This window comes from Corvus kubaryi, unplaced genomic scaffold (assembly GCF_017639235.1).
Source record: "Corvus kubaryi isolate FWS band 111438036 unplaced genomic scaffold, C.kubaryi_AGA036_p1.0 137, whole genome shotgun sequence".
Taxonomy (NCBI): Eukaryota; Metazoa; Chordata; class Aves; order Passeriformes; family Corvidae; genus Corvus; species Corvus kubaryi.
Window position 1 is genome coordinate 17,160,096 of NW_024580671.1, and position 14,834 is coordinate 17,174,929.

Consider the following 14,834-nt stretch of genomic DNA (forward strand, 5'->3'; position numbering starts at 1 on the left):
TTCCCTATGGTTTTAAGCCATGTGACCCATGTTTCCAAAATCAATGATCTTTGAAAATAACTGTGTTTTCCTTGCCCTCAAGATCTAACATCTTCGTGGACTTTGGCCATACTTTTCCATTTTCTTTCTGCATACTAGTAGATTTCTACCTCCTTTATGTTCACTTTTGAGTGCAAAATTGGAAAAGGACCTTGAATACAGTACCATAATAATATAATACCACTGTATTATTAATATGAAAATAATTTAGTTGCTTTTGGGGCATAATGGAGATCTTATTTGACTTTTAAAGTAATAAAGCTTATCTGCCATGCAGATACAGAGCTAACAGACCTAGTTATTAGTTTTCCAAATAATGTGAACTTCTAGCTACCCCAAGACTCTGCTAAGGCTTGTAGTTAATTGTTTCTTGTCAACAATAGGATTTTTTTTATGCATATGCACAGAAGTGCATTTCAGACTAATAAGGAGTTAATTTATTATGACTTTCCTAAACTCAGAGTTGGACTAGATGATGTAATTTAGTGCCAGGAAGGAATTTCTCTTTTTAAACTAAATTCAATAAAAGAAATTTATTTTTAAGCAAAAATGATGCATTGAAGGTAAGCAGGAGGCCAAGTATGGTATATAATAAATCCTTATGCTTACTAAGATTCAAACCAAAGGTTCATTTTGATTATTACACAAGACTAGTGGTTTATCTGATCAAAGTGAATGATAAGCTGGCATGTTTCTATTGTGTTACCTTAAAACCAGGGATATTGTTTTTTAGTGGGAATTCATCAATGTGAGTTTATTAACACATTAGTTTATTAGCTATTCTCTCAGTTATAAGAACATTCTTCCATGTTCTTAGAATTCATTGGAAGATACCATGGGCAAAAGAATGAATTATTAGTAAATAACAGTCCATTAAAACACAGTGAGACATTACCAAGCAAGTACAGGGGCAGAACAGATGTACAGATTTACCAGAACAGGGAAATAAGCTGTAGCATCCCTCCCAGCATCACCCAAGGGTTCTGGGTTTTCTATCCCGTGATGGAATTCACAGGCCCTCAATTCGTACTGCTTCTAATCTGAACTTGAATTCATAAGTAGTTAAATATAAGTACTTGTAGTCTGTAAAATGTTTAGATTTCTTTAGATGAGCTTTATGACATACAAAGTGTTTTGTAAAGGCAGATGAAATATTAGGTGCATTTGGGTGTACTCCACCAATATAAAAAAAAATCTTCACATCAGCTCCAGTCATTAAGTTATCTTGCTTTTCAGGTTGGTGAATAGACGCCAAGAAAGTGAAAGGATATTGGCATGACAGTCATGAAACTCAAATTATATTCTTCTTCACTGATTCTTTTTCCATCCCCATGGCAAGTCTTTGTGCCTCAGCTTCTTCTCCCATTTCTAACTGAGGCATTTTATGATCTCTTTGAGACAGGAACTGCTGTTGACTACATCATAGTAGAGCACCCTAAAGGACAGACCTGACACTGGGAGGATCAGGTGAACTAGTCATGTCCAAAAAAGGTGCAATATGAATTTGATCATGGTCACCGCTGTTGAGTATACACATAACTTGCAGGCATCTAGGATAATTTTATTTAAACTTCTTCCTTGGTAGAGACATGCAGACAGTTTTGACAACTTACTTACCTGCAAGCTTATCCTAAGCTCACTTGGAAAAAGTTGTTTGGCTGTTTTTACTTGGAATATCATTGTTCTGTATTTGCATGTGCGTATAGATATAGTAATGATATATGAGTATTTAAAGAAATATACATGTACTTAAAGACATATTGTACTTATGAAATGGTACTCTAATAAACAGTTTGATAGGTTTATTTCCTTCCTTGCTATGGAAATGTTATATATGAAGAAATTTATACTTGTGTATCTCATTCCGTTATAAAAGGAGTGACCAAATAACATTAAATATAACATATTCTGCATATGTAGCAGAAATGTGATCCTCTAGAGACAAGGACTTGCAGAGTTCAGATCTCCTATGCTTCTAAAAACAGCTATGCTTCTATAAAATATTTCAGAGATCTAGTGCTCTGCCTTTCTTTTTTTCTGTGCCTCGTTGTACCAAAATGGTATCATGTCCAATTGCACTCTTACCTCACAGTGGTCCACACTGCAGTAGCAGATGTCAATGTTTAATACTGACTGTAGCTTTAATTGACGACAATGCTCAATGTAAAAGTGCATTTTAGGGCACTGAAGATGGACCAAGGAGTCATATTCTTCAGGGAACTGATTAATTTTAAACTTATTTCTTATCTTCTGTCTATATTTAGTATAAGAACAAATCATTTTCATATAATTTTCTGTTCTGGTTACAATATTAAGGATGTCAAGGGAATGGATAAATGGATAAATGTTCTGCTATTTTCTCTTTATTATTATAATTTTTCTCACAAGATTGAGAAAAAAGGGAGAATATAATGAGAATAAAAATGCACAGTATTGGAGCATTAAAATTTGGTGATAATTCATTCCTGTGACAGACTACAGCAAGTACAGAATGCAGTGTAAGATATATTCATTTTCCTGACAAAATCGGTAGAAGAAGTAGGAAATGGTATAAAGGTAATTTACTCTTATTGCAATCGTCCTAAGGTGCTGTCTCATGTCCTCTTAGAAATGTCCCTTGTGACAACATAGCTGTGGATATTTTATTTGAAAGTACTCACCAGTTCAGATTTATTTCTAAGGTATGGAAGCAATACTGGGATTTTTGCACAGGTCATTAGTTCTACTTTAAGGATATGGATATCAGTTTTTCTGTCAGACTACTTAAAATAAAGATATTTTCAAAGGAAAAGATCAATTTCTAGATGTTGACATTGATATAGGAATTTTTACAATGTTATCTAACAAAACTAAAAACAATCAGGTTTTGACTTTTCCCTTTGTGGGTTTAGTTCTGAAGCACTGTATTATCTACATCAGTGAGAATAATAATGGTTCAGTTTAGAACTGTACTCCTCAATTTAATCCCACTGTAGCTACCAAGATGTGGAATAATAGAGGACATTTTTTCCTAGTAATTCTGGCATGAGATTTGTGGGCTTGAAATATGGAACTTGAGATTATATGTCCAAACAAAATTTAGCAATAGTAAACACTTAAATAAAATACTATTGGAGCATAGAGCATTATCTCTTTCCCTAAATTGCTTAAATTCAGTTTAATATACTTTTACTGAGAAATTGTACTGAGAACTTTACTGTTGGATAGTTAACCAATAAATAGCTTGTGATACATTTTAGCTTTAGACAGTATTTTCCCTGCATGAGAAATCTCAATCACTCTGCCAGAAAGGTTTAGTCACTAGAAATGCTGTAATTGTCCATGTGGATGAATAATTGCTATATGCTCAGCAATAGTTTGCATGATGTTGGTGATTCGAAGGGGTTTTGTTTTTGTTGTTAGGAGGCAAAGAGTTACACAGACCCTGGACTAAGAATGAAGGCACAGCTGAGCTTTCCTTTGGGCAGGGTATCAAGGAGCTGCCACGAAGGTATCTTTAGTGTGATTCAAACAGCCAAAGCCTACCTCAGAGTTGCAGAGAAAAGGAGATAATATAATCTCCCAAATGGTTGTCATGAGACTAACTTGAAAGAAATCTAAATCTGGTAATCTGTCACCCCGAAGGATCCATGTAGTAAGGTATTTAAAGAAGCTAAGATTAGAGTAGCTTAATTTGCAATTTAAATTTCCTACAGACTATTTCTTGAAAGCATTTACAAGGGTCCTAGGTTGTGAATCGTTGTTCAGTGAGGGGTTATATTTGAATTGTATTAAGGTAGTATTTTTCAAGATATCTTTTCCCCATGCCTAGCTTTCCCCTGCATTTAGTTTGTAAGGGAAAGCTGAAAGGTGTGTACACAACCACCACCACATTCCATGCTCCAGTTTCTGCCTATACAGTCCTGGCACAGCTCTGGGATGGTGAGGCTGCGTTCAGCACTCTTGGGTGATTTCCACAGGCAGTGCTCGCTCTGAAGTGGGTCTGAGACAGCAACCAGACTAGAACATGTTTATATATTACAGCTTTGTTAAACAAATGAACACAAGTCATGTGAAAAGGCTGGCACTAGGCTAGACCTTCCTCAGTTAGTTTCCTGGGAAGAGTCCTGTCCTTAGCCTGCAGGTCTCCCCTGTTGCAGAGGAAGCCGCGTGGTTTGATTCAGGAGTTTAGATTCCAAGTCATTAAAAAAACAGTGCAGCACTCTGGGCCGAAGAACTTTAAAATTTTGGGGGGGTTTTTGTATCCCGTGACGGACTTGTGGGTGATGTGATGGTCGGAGGTTGTTTTGGCACAGTGACCATGAAATGATAATTTTTGATTCTTGTAGAAGTTAGGAGGGCAGACTTTGGCTTGCTTAGGAGACTAGTTGTGAGAGTACCTTGGGAGGCAGTCCTGAAGGGCAGAGGAGTCCAGGAAGGCTGGGCATTCTTCCAGAAGAAAATCTTCAAGACACAGGAGCAGACTGTCTCCATGTGCTGAAAGATGAGCTGGCAGGGAAGCAGTCACCATCCCTGAAGGTATTTAAAAGACATGCAGATGTGGCACTCAAGGACATGGTTTAGTGGAGGACTTGGCAGTGCTGGGTTAAGAGTTGGCCTCAATGATCTTAGAGGTCTTTTCCTACCTTAAAAATTCTATGATTCTATAAAATGCCAGGCAGCATTTACAAGATAAGAAAATGGAATTAGAATCACAAATAATTAAATTCCCTTCTGTTCACTGCTTTGTTAGGATGACTTGAAGATTTATGTTAGTGCAAGGCCCAAACTGATTGATCAGATTTTTCTTTTCTGGTTGGGTCTTGGTTCTTCTCTGCTGGATATGTAGCAAACCAGTGTACTTTTATCTCTTCTGCTCTTCTGCTCCCATTCTGAGCTCTAATAAACCCATCCTGGGTTCTTTAACTAATGAGAAGTACACCAAGGCCTCACTGCTCTAGCTGTCAGTATAACATAGACATATGGGTATGGGTACTTCTAAAAATGAGGATTGTCTTTGTACATAATCTCACAAAAGTATCACAGATTCTGTTCTATCCTACTGGAATTATGAGCCTGCATGGTAGAAGCAGCATCAAGTAGGAAATGTTATTGATGGGAATTGTTTCAGCCACCACTATTTGAACAAATGGGGATTTTTAATGTAAGAAAAAAGGTATGTGGGTCCCACCAGCCTAAGAGGGTTATGTCCCATTTCACCCCACTATGTTGATATCTTTGAGTGGTCCAATACTGCTCTGTGACTGCAAAAACACACCTCATTCTTGCCATACAGGCTGCCTCTGGAGCAATTCTGATTCTGGCAATACCACCGAGTTTTTAGATATGCTGTGACAGTCCCTGTATCCCCAGTGCTGTTCTTGCTTCTGTACCATAAAGTGATAATTATGCCTAGGTAGTATGCAAAATATATACCTGCAAACTCTTAAATAACTTTAGATAATTAATTAGTAATGTTTGCTCACTGTTTTTAGTGTAGTCCACATATTATTATTCTTTATAACCAATATATTCTTTCATCTACAACTCCAAAGAGTCAGACTTGTTCAGTAACCAAAAGCAGAGAACAGGTGGTACAGCAAAGTGTGAAGTATATTAGGGATATACCAAGGATAACTCAGGACAAACAATTGGCTTAGGAGCCCGAGGAAAACATAATGAAAACCAATGAAGTGAGGAGAGGACATGCAGCAGGGCAGAATATTTATCCCCCAATTATTGCAACATCCTGTTTACTTCTTGACTATAAAACCATGCTGAACTAGAATGAATTTCTTTTCCAAGAGAGAGTATGTTTGTGTTAAAATAAATGATCATTGCTTTTTAACAGTGCAGCAATTTTGATCTGAAGCCAGCATGAAGGCAAAGGAGATTGAATTTATTTAACTTCTCTCAGGTAAAAGGGTCATATACTGCAACACCCTAGACTTAACGTTTCAAATGATGGTGTCTTCTACAGAGCAAGCAACAACATCAAAACTTCTTCCAATCAGCTCCTGGCAGAGGGGAAGGAACTAATGGTTGAGAGAAAACATTAGTCATTAGAGCTTGAAATTTGTGGCCTTAATTTCTGTCTAGAGATTAGATAGTATTAAAAGAATATTTTTAATCTGAAAGCTTCTCTAAAGGCCTACTAACAAGAAAGTACTATAATGAAAATCCATATAATGCTGATTATATTGTCAATAATAATGAAAATGTTTCTGTTGGTCTTCATGAAAGTGGGTTAAATATCGCAGTGTCTCTACACACAAGTTGCCAGCTAAGTGCATTTTTTTTTCCGGAGACCTGTAAAACCTAACATGGCAGTAGGTTCCTTCTGCGTGAGATGAAACAGCTACACTGCCAGTAAGAATATGTCAACATGGTAAATTTTCACCTCTCTGGAAGTGGGCAGCTTGATGATTGCAGCCAGATTGTGACACCGAGGAACATTGCTGTCGAGTCCACTACCTCACATCAGAGAGGAAACACAAAGGTATGTCACTCCGAATAATCTTTCCCTCTCTGAAGGAAAAATTGCATGTCAAAGGAATCTCTACACACTAAATAGCTGTCTGGTGATAAGATGCTTTTATCTCTGCTCTAATTGATTCTGGTAAAACAAATGCACAAAATGAATAATTTTAATTTGCACTTCCTGTATATTTCCTTGTTAGAAGATTTGCAGGTGGGTCTCTCTTGCATCAGCCACTGCAGAGACATCTCCCAAAGCTAATCACAGAGTCATAGAATGTTAAGGGTTTGGAATGATCGTCTAGTCCCAACTCCCACTGCCATGGGCAGGTACATCTTCCACTAGATCAGGTTGCTCAAGGCTTTAGGCAGTCTGTCTTTCTGCCATGGCTATCTCTCTGCAAGGGCAGCATTGCTTCTTTTGCATGTCCATTAGCAGGTCTGTCCCTGGAGGAGTGCCTTGAGCATGTTTTCATTGCTGCTATTCTTATTTTTAAGCTACCTTAAATAAGGTTTCTTCCTAAGAAGAAAGGTTTCTTGGAGGATATTAGAAATGCCATTTTTCATGCTATTTTTCAAAGAATACAGTACAAATTATATAATAAAGTAATATTTTGTACTTCTGTAGAAGTTTGCATTTGTTATTCTCAACATTAAAACAATTTTCTAATGTCTGTCATTAGACAAGTGGATGAGCACAAAGCTAGGCCTGATTCTCCTCCTTCTTGTGTTGGCTTTTCCCTTGTAAATATGTTAATTTCACTAAAGAAAATGAGCCTTTCTTTTTCTGCCTGGTGAAGAAACTGACCTCCTTTGATCCCTGCCTGTGTTCATCACATCATACCAGGAAGAGCTGGAGGGTGCAGTATGGGCAGGACAGGCTGGTGACAGAAAGTGTCAGAGCCTAAGTCCCTGTGTGAAGGAAAGGGATGTGTAAAACTTTCCCTGGGCTTTCCAGGCAGTAGTAGTCTTTACATCAGTGCCTTGCTGAGCACGAATGTAGACATATGCAGAGAGCAAAGCTGTGCAGGCACATTTTCCTTCAGTCATAATAAATACTCTGTGTTGGAAATATGGCTAAGTAAGTGCAATCTGAAGATGATCATGAAGACAGTGTGTAAGCATCCCCCACTGAACTCCCTGCTCTTGTTTTCCAGATACCATCTCTGGGAGCATTTACTGTGGTTGTAGTTGTGTACTATCTTATGGTGGAGATAGAAATGGGGTACAGAAGTATTAGGACAGTCTCTTGCTTTAAAAAAAAAAAAGCAAAGACAAGATTGTTTCCTTCCTGATTTGATGTGGTTTAAGAGATCATGCTGCCCTTTAACTTCCTGAATGATGCAGTAAAATAGATAAATATTTTATCTCCTTCTGAAATGTCTTTTATGAGAGAGAAAAAATTTTCTCTTAATTCACAGGGGACAGTGAATCTTTGAGAAATTCTGGCAGAGTTGTTTGTACCTATATGCAATGCTTGCTTTGCTAAGGAGTACTGTACAAAATAGTTTGGGTTCACATACTATGTGACACAAGGACTGCTGCATGTCAAAGAGGCTGGAGCTTGGCTCAGATATGGTACTAGAAGAAGCAGTTACAGCAGCAAGACAGAGCAAGAGCATCTCGCTGCCAGGCATAGACATACTTGTAGGCATCCACATGTTGCACGTCTAGCCAAAAGAAGTCACAAGTTGCAGATGATCTAGGAAAAACCAACACATCTGCACTTGTCACTCAGGTCACATACACACTTTATCTGCAGATCATAAGAGTGACAATCTTCTCCCAGAAATATGTTTTGGCGGCAGAAGTTGAGGCTAATCATGGCCAGGAGCCGCCCCATTTTTAACAGGAGTCATTATACCCACTGAAGGGATCCCAGATCCTCAATACCAATTTTCTCAATGGAACAGCTTGATTTCCTCCCACTGTGCTTGTAATAGCTTAAGACTGAGTATAGGAAATAGATTTCATTTCAACAATCACAACATTACAGTGATCTTCTTTCAGTCTTGTTCATTGCTGCTGTTAAATTCAGAACACACAAAGAGGCAATAATAGGGCTATTTTTTCAGAGTAATTTACAGCTGCTGAAGGTATGTGCCTCAGCTGTGCAATTCTGACATAGATACCACTACTGGTGTGCTCTGTTAGAAGCTGAACAAGTTTTAAAATTTGTTTCCTCATACTACCTTGAGTCTTTGGGAACTGTGTCCATTTCAAACCAGCTAGAGATATCTCTTGAACTTGCTAGAATTTTCTGCATTTCCTTTGTTGTTCTTCATCCTCTGAAGTTTGTATATATATGCTTTTGAATGTTCATGTTTACCCTGTGTTTTAGTATCTGTTTGAGAAATTCTCCATTGTACTTCTCACGTTTCATGTTGTCAAGTAAATCAAATAGCAACTACCATGGTCTTGCTTAAGTTAAGCTTTGCTTATTAAGCTCAATCAGCCCTGAATACTAGCAAGCTGTTGCTTCTCTGCATAATATCATCAACACACTTAAATAAGTTACTGTGCAAGTTATGTCAGGTTTTCTGGATTTCCTAGTGGCTGTTCATTATCTGGCAATAAAACAAAAAAAAAAAATCACGACCCTCCTAGTCTGTATTTATTTCTTATATTTTTTTTTTTCACCCAGGAGCATAACTATTGAAATACCAACATTTTATTGATGGCTTGTGTATACTTATGTATCATCAGGAAGAAATGCTCAGTATTCAAAAGACACTGGCATTTTGTTTCAAGGCTGTAGGCGTCTTTGTCCAGGCTTCTCAGTATAGGATCTCCATTTGAAACTATACTCTTCAGATTTCAGCTCAGTGCTCTTTTGTCCAATAATGGATTTGGAAGTTGGTGACCTCCTTTTTTGTATCTTCTTCCTTAGCCTTTTCTTTCTAAGGCAGATACATCTTTTACCTTTGGTAAGCCCAAATCACTGTAGCCCTAAAGAGGTCGTCCTTCAACTGGCAACATTTCTTTTGTTGCCTGGAAAGCATTTGCTGACTTTCGCCCTTGTGTTTATCTCCTCACTCTGAAGGAATTGATTTCAAAGGCTTAACTGCCTGCTTATCACCTATTATAATTTATTTTTTTTTTTCTAAATGCAGGATTCAAAGCAGTATTTTTACCGTTGTCATATTTACTGAGGTAGAACAGGAAAAGAATCATGCAGTTAGGTATGAAAACTGTCTGTAATTTCCTCACAATATTCCTATACTTTGTGGTGTTTTTTGAATGTTTCTGTGGAACTTAATCTACTCTTGAGCAAGTGTTGATTGATTACTACTAGAACAGGGCTTTTGGCAAGAAGTAAGTTTAACATTGGCAAGTTGCTTGATAATTACTAGAGTGTGAAAACCAACACAAATGCATACATTATGCAAAGAGCTCAGTCTCAAACCACATGTACGTGTTCCTCTTGGAATTGATTATAGAAGCCAGTTACACTATTTAATGGGAAAAATAAAATTAGAATTGGTAATATTTAATGCTGAAATATCTAAAAGTGTTGAAATTAATTGCAAAATAATGTAACCACTATGTGTAGGAGGTCTTCATCTGCTACATTTGTTGCTAAGATTCCTCCTATTCCTTTCCTTTTTCTTTAACGGTTCTAATATGGTATTTTTTGGAAGAGCTGCTTTTTGGATTTTTTTTGTCTTTAGTGATTTAATTGTAATTCTGGTCCAGACATTTCAGAGAAACAAACCATTTACAATTTGGTGAGGGTTCTTAATTAAGAAAGATTAAATGCATTTACAAGTAGAAGTGAAAGCATTTTCATCTTGAGATAGAAAGAATAATTTCTCAATGAAATACCAAGGAAAATGCAATGAAAATAACATTAAACTATTTAAGTATAGAACATTGTTTACTGTTATGTTGGTATCTCCAAAAAAACAGGATAGAACACTGGTATCCAGGAGAAGTTCTAATCTCAGATTGCCATTTTACAGAGAATGATATCTGGAGAAGAAAATTCACTGGTTGATATTGATTCTTTCTCCAAATCCCTTGTAGCTCCATGTCACTTGACAACACTTCGGTTTTGTCCAGCAGGGCATAACTTCCTGTGTAAGGTCTGTGCCAGCTTCTGGTTTCCTCCATCTTCCCCTGACCCGTGTCTTCCTTCTCCTCTTCACCTCACTAGTGCCAAAATCATGCATCAGTTTGACTCTGTCATCAGTTACTCAAAAGTGAGGAAATGAGCGTCTCCAGAAGTTATTCAACGTCTTTTAGACCTTTTTCTTGAGATAAGAGAAAATGCCTTTTTCTGTCCACTGGTCATAGGGTAACTCGTACTGGGATTTCCAAATTTTTAAATATCTAAAGTTATAGCAAATGAATCTTACATACATCATGTTTTAAATCAGAAGATTTAGTCTTGGAAGAGATTTACTGCTACAGATGGAGAATTACATGCTCCTAGTAAACAGACTTTTGGGAATCCAGACTCAGAATCTGACAGATAGTCTGTGATTAGTGCACATTAACGGAAGTCACACAGAGGTAGAATCACCAGGCTCCCTTTAAAACAGCCAGTTGCTCACGGAAAATGCTTTTTTATCAGCTTTACCTGGAGTTTGTAGATATTCAGACTTTAACCATGAAAAAAATTGTAAGGATTGTTTTCCTCAAAAAAGCTCAAAATACTAGTTTGAGACTAAGACATAGTTTTTCAGGATATGGAGAAAAAAACTATGAATGCACTTTTTTTGATGGTATTTGACTTCACTGTGGCTTGCTCAGGCATTCCTGTCTGTATATCTTAAGGTCTGGAGATTTTCAAGGAAATCTACGCCAGTGCATGGATTTTAGAGCTTGGAAAATTTGATGATGAACAACAAGGTCACCTTGACATTTAATGTGATGGTGCTGTGCACCAATGAAAACATCTGTATTCATTCATGAGAAATATACATAGGTGTTGTATTTTGAAAATTCAGTGGGTACTTCTCCACCTGCACGTGAGGATTTTGGTCTTATTTCCACCTTTATTTAGATTACTCAGGAGGTAATGTTCTCTTCAGAATCCCCATGTTCTCTTAAGAAAATGATTGTTCTGGTTTGACATTCTTTAAAAAGAGACAGAGTAATTGTCAGAAAGAGTATCAGCTAGCAAAGTTGCTGTAAGAAAAGACTAAGCGAGAGTGGCTGTTTTAGGATTATTCAGTCCTTCAAATAAATGGAATAACTAAACTATTTCTATTAGGATATGAGCATCAAAGATCATTAAAACTATGAAACCCTGGTTTATGTGGAGAGGGGTGATTTTGTTAATCATGGATTCCCATCAAACTGAGTTGGGAAACAGTCAAATATTGAAAGACATGGAGAATAATATAGCTATTTATGGAACCACATCACACCTTCAGATACTACTGTACCGCATGTATAGCTTGAGATCTTACATGTTTTGAGGTAGGAAAGATATTATTGTGGATAGATTGAGGCAGAAGACAATGGGGACAAGACAAAAAAAAAAAAGCTTATTTGGCTACATGAATTCTTGTGTTTTTCCATTATTTTTCCATGCAGGTATTGTCTTCAGAACCTAGCTCTCTACAAGCAATAACATTATGCAATATATGCATTTGTTGCCTCTTCACCAGGTGCACAGTTATGACATAATGTAACATACCATATCATAACAACATAATATCTCATAGAATCATAGAAAGGCTTGGGTTGATAGGGACCTTAAAATTCATCCAATTCCAATTACCCTACTGTGGGCAGGGACACCTTCCACTAGACCAGGTTGCTCAAAGGCCCATCCAGCCTGGCCTTAAGCACTTACAGGGATGAGGCATCCACAGCTTCTCTGGGCAACCTGTCCCTGTGCCTCACAATCCTCACAGTAAAGAATTTCTTCCTAACATCTAATTACTCTCTTTCAGTTTGAAGACATTGCCCCTTGTTCTGTCACTACAGGCCCTTATAAAAAGTCCTTCTTCATATTTCTTGTATGTTTCCTGGAACAAACTGGAATGGAATCCCAAATTAGGTCACCACAAAGCCTTCTCTTTTCCAGGCTGAACAATCCCAATTCTCACATCCTTTCCCCACTGTAGAGGTGCTCCAACTCGCTAATCGTCATGGCGGCCTTCCCTGGATTCGCTCCAACAGACTGATGTCCTTCCTGTGATGGGGCCCCAGAGCTGGATGCAGCACTCCAGGTGGGGTCTCACCAGAGTGGAGCAGTGGGACAGAATCCCCTCCCTTGACCGGCTGGCCACACTGCTTTTGATGCAGCCCAGGATACAATTGGCTTTCTGGGCTGGGAGGGCACTTTGCCTGCTCATGTCCAGCCTCTCATGCACCCCAAGCCCTTCTTGGCAGGGCCGCTCTGGATCTGTTCATTCCCCAGCCTGTATTGTTACAGGGGGTTGCCCTGACCCAGCTGCAGCACCTTGCACTTGCTCCTGTTGGAACCCATGACATTCCCACCAGGCCACTTCTTGAGTTTGTCCAGGTCCCTCTGGATGGCATCCCATCCTTCAGGTCTGTCAACTGCACCACTCAGCTTGGTGTCGCCTGCAAATCTGCTGAGGGTGCACTTGAGCCCTTTGTCTATGCCATTAATGAAGATATTAAATAACACTGGTACCCATGCAGACCCCTGAGGGACACCACTTGTCACTGACATCCATTGGATTCTGAGCCACTGACCACTAACCTCTGGATGTGACTGTTCAGCTAATTTCCTATCTATCTAACAGTCCACCCATCAAATCCATCTCTTTCCAATTTAGAAAGGACCTTGTAGGGGACAATGTCAAAAGCTTTACAGAAGCCCAGATGAATGATAGCTGGTAGCCCTTCACTTGTTCACTGGTGTAGTCACTCCATCACAGGCCACTAGGTTGGTCAGGTGGGACTTGCCCTTGAAGAAACTGTGCTGGTGTCTTCCACTGTCCTTCATATGCCTTAGCACAGCTTGTAGGAGGATCTGTTCCATGACCTTCCCAGGCACAGAGAGGAGGCTGACAGATGGGTGGTTCTCAGGGTCCTTCTTTCTACAATTTTCAAGATGGGTACAATGCTTCCCATTTTTTCAGTCACCTGGATCTTCACTCGACTGCCATGACTTTTCAGATATGATGGAGAGTAGCGTGGCAACTACATCAGCCAATTCCTTCAGGATTCTGGGATGCATCTTGTGAGGTCCCATAGACTTATGTACATTCAGGTTCTTCAGGTGGTCATGGACCTGATCTTTACTTACAGTGGGGGGACTTTGCTTCCCCAGTCCTCATCCCACTGTCCATCCACTCCAGAAGCATGGAAAGAGATGCTGTTATTGAAGACTGAGGCAAAAAAGTTGTTGAGTACATGAGCCTTCTCCTCGTCTGTTGTTACCAGTTTATCAGTGTTCTTTATCAGGGGGTTTATACCTTCTTTGACCTTCCTTTTCAGGTTAATTTACCCGTAGAAACCCTTCCTGTTCTTTGTGTACCTTGTTCAGTTCCAGCTTCTCCTTGGCCTTCCTCACGTCATTCTTACACAAGTGACCTTCACCTCCATGCTCTTCCCAGGCTACCTGTCCTTGTTTCCACTGCCTGTGCATTTTCTTCTTTGCCTTTAGTTAGACCAGCAGGTCCCTACTCAGCCATGCAAGCGTTCTGCCTTCCTTGCCCAGTTTCTTGCTCCAGGGGATTTCTAGCTCTTGTACTCTATGGAAGACTTCCTTAAAGATCTGCCAGCTCTGATCTGCTCCCCTGTCCCAGAGGTCAGTCTCCCTGGGGATCCTATTGACTTTCTTCTTGAAGAGCTGAAAGTTGACTTTCCCAAAGTTCAGGGGCCTAACTGTACTGTATACCTGATCCTTATCCCTCAGGACTACAAAACCACCAATGCATGATCATTGCCACTCAGGCTGCCTGCAACCTTTATGTCCCCGCTTAGTTCGTGTATGTTGGTGACCATCAGATTCAGGAACACATTGCCTCTGCTAAGGCTGTCTCTTACCTGGCTCAAAAAGTTACCCTCCATGCATTCCAGGAGTTCTCCTGGATGGCCTACTCCTTGCTGTGAAACTTTCCCAGAAGAGGTTGGGGTGTTTGAAGTCCCCCAGCAGGACAAGAGCTTGCAAGCACAATGCCTCCTGTAGCTGGAGCAAGAGGGCTTTTCAATAGGCTCCCCTTGATCAGGGGCCTGTTGTAGACATGGAGCAAGAGGTTCCCTTTGTTGTCTCAGTCTCTGGTTCTTACCCACAGGCGTTTGACCTCCTTGTGGCTGTTCTTCAGAGACAAGTCTTCACACTAATTTCACCTCATTCACATCAAGAGATGTACAGAAAGAGAGGTGGCAGCCTTTCCACCTCTCCTCCT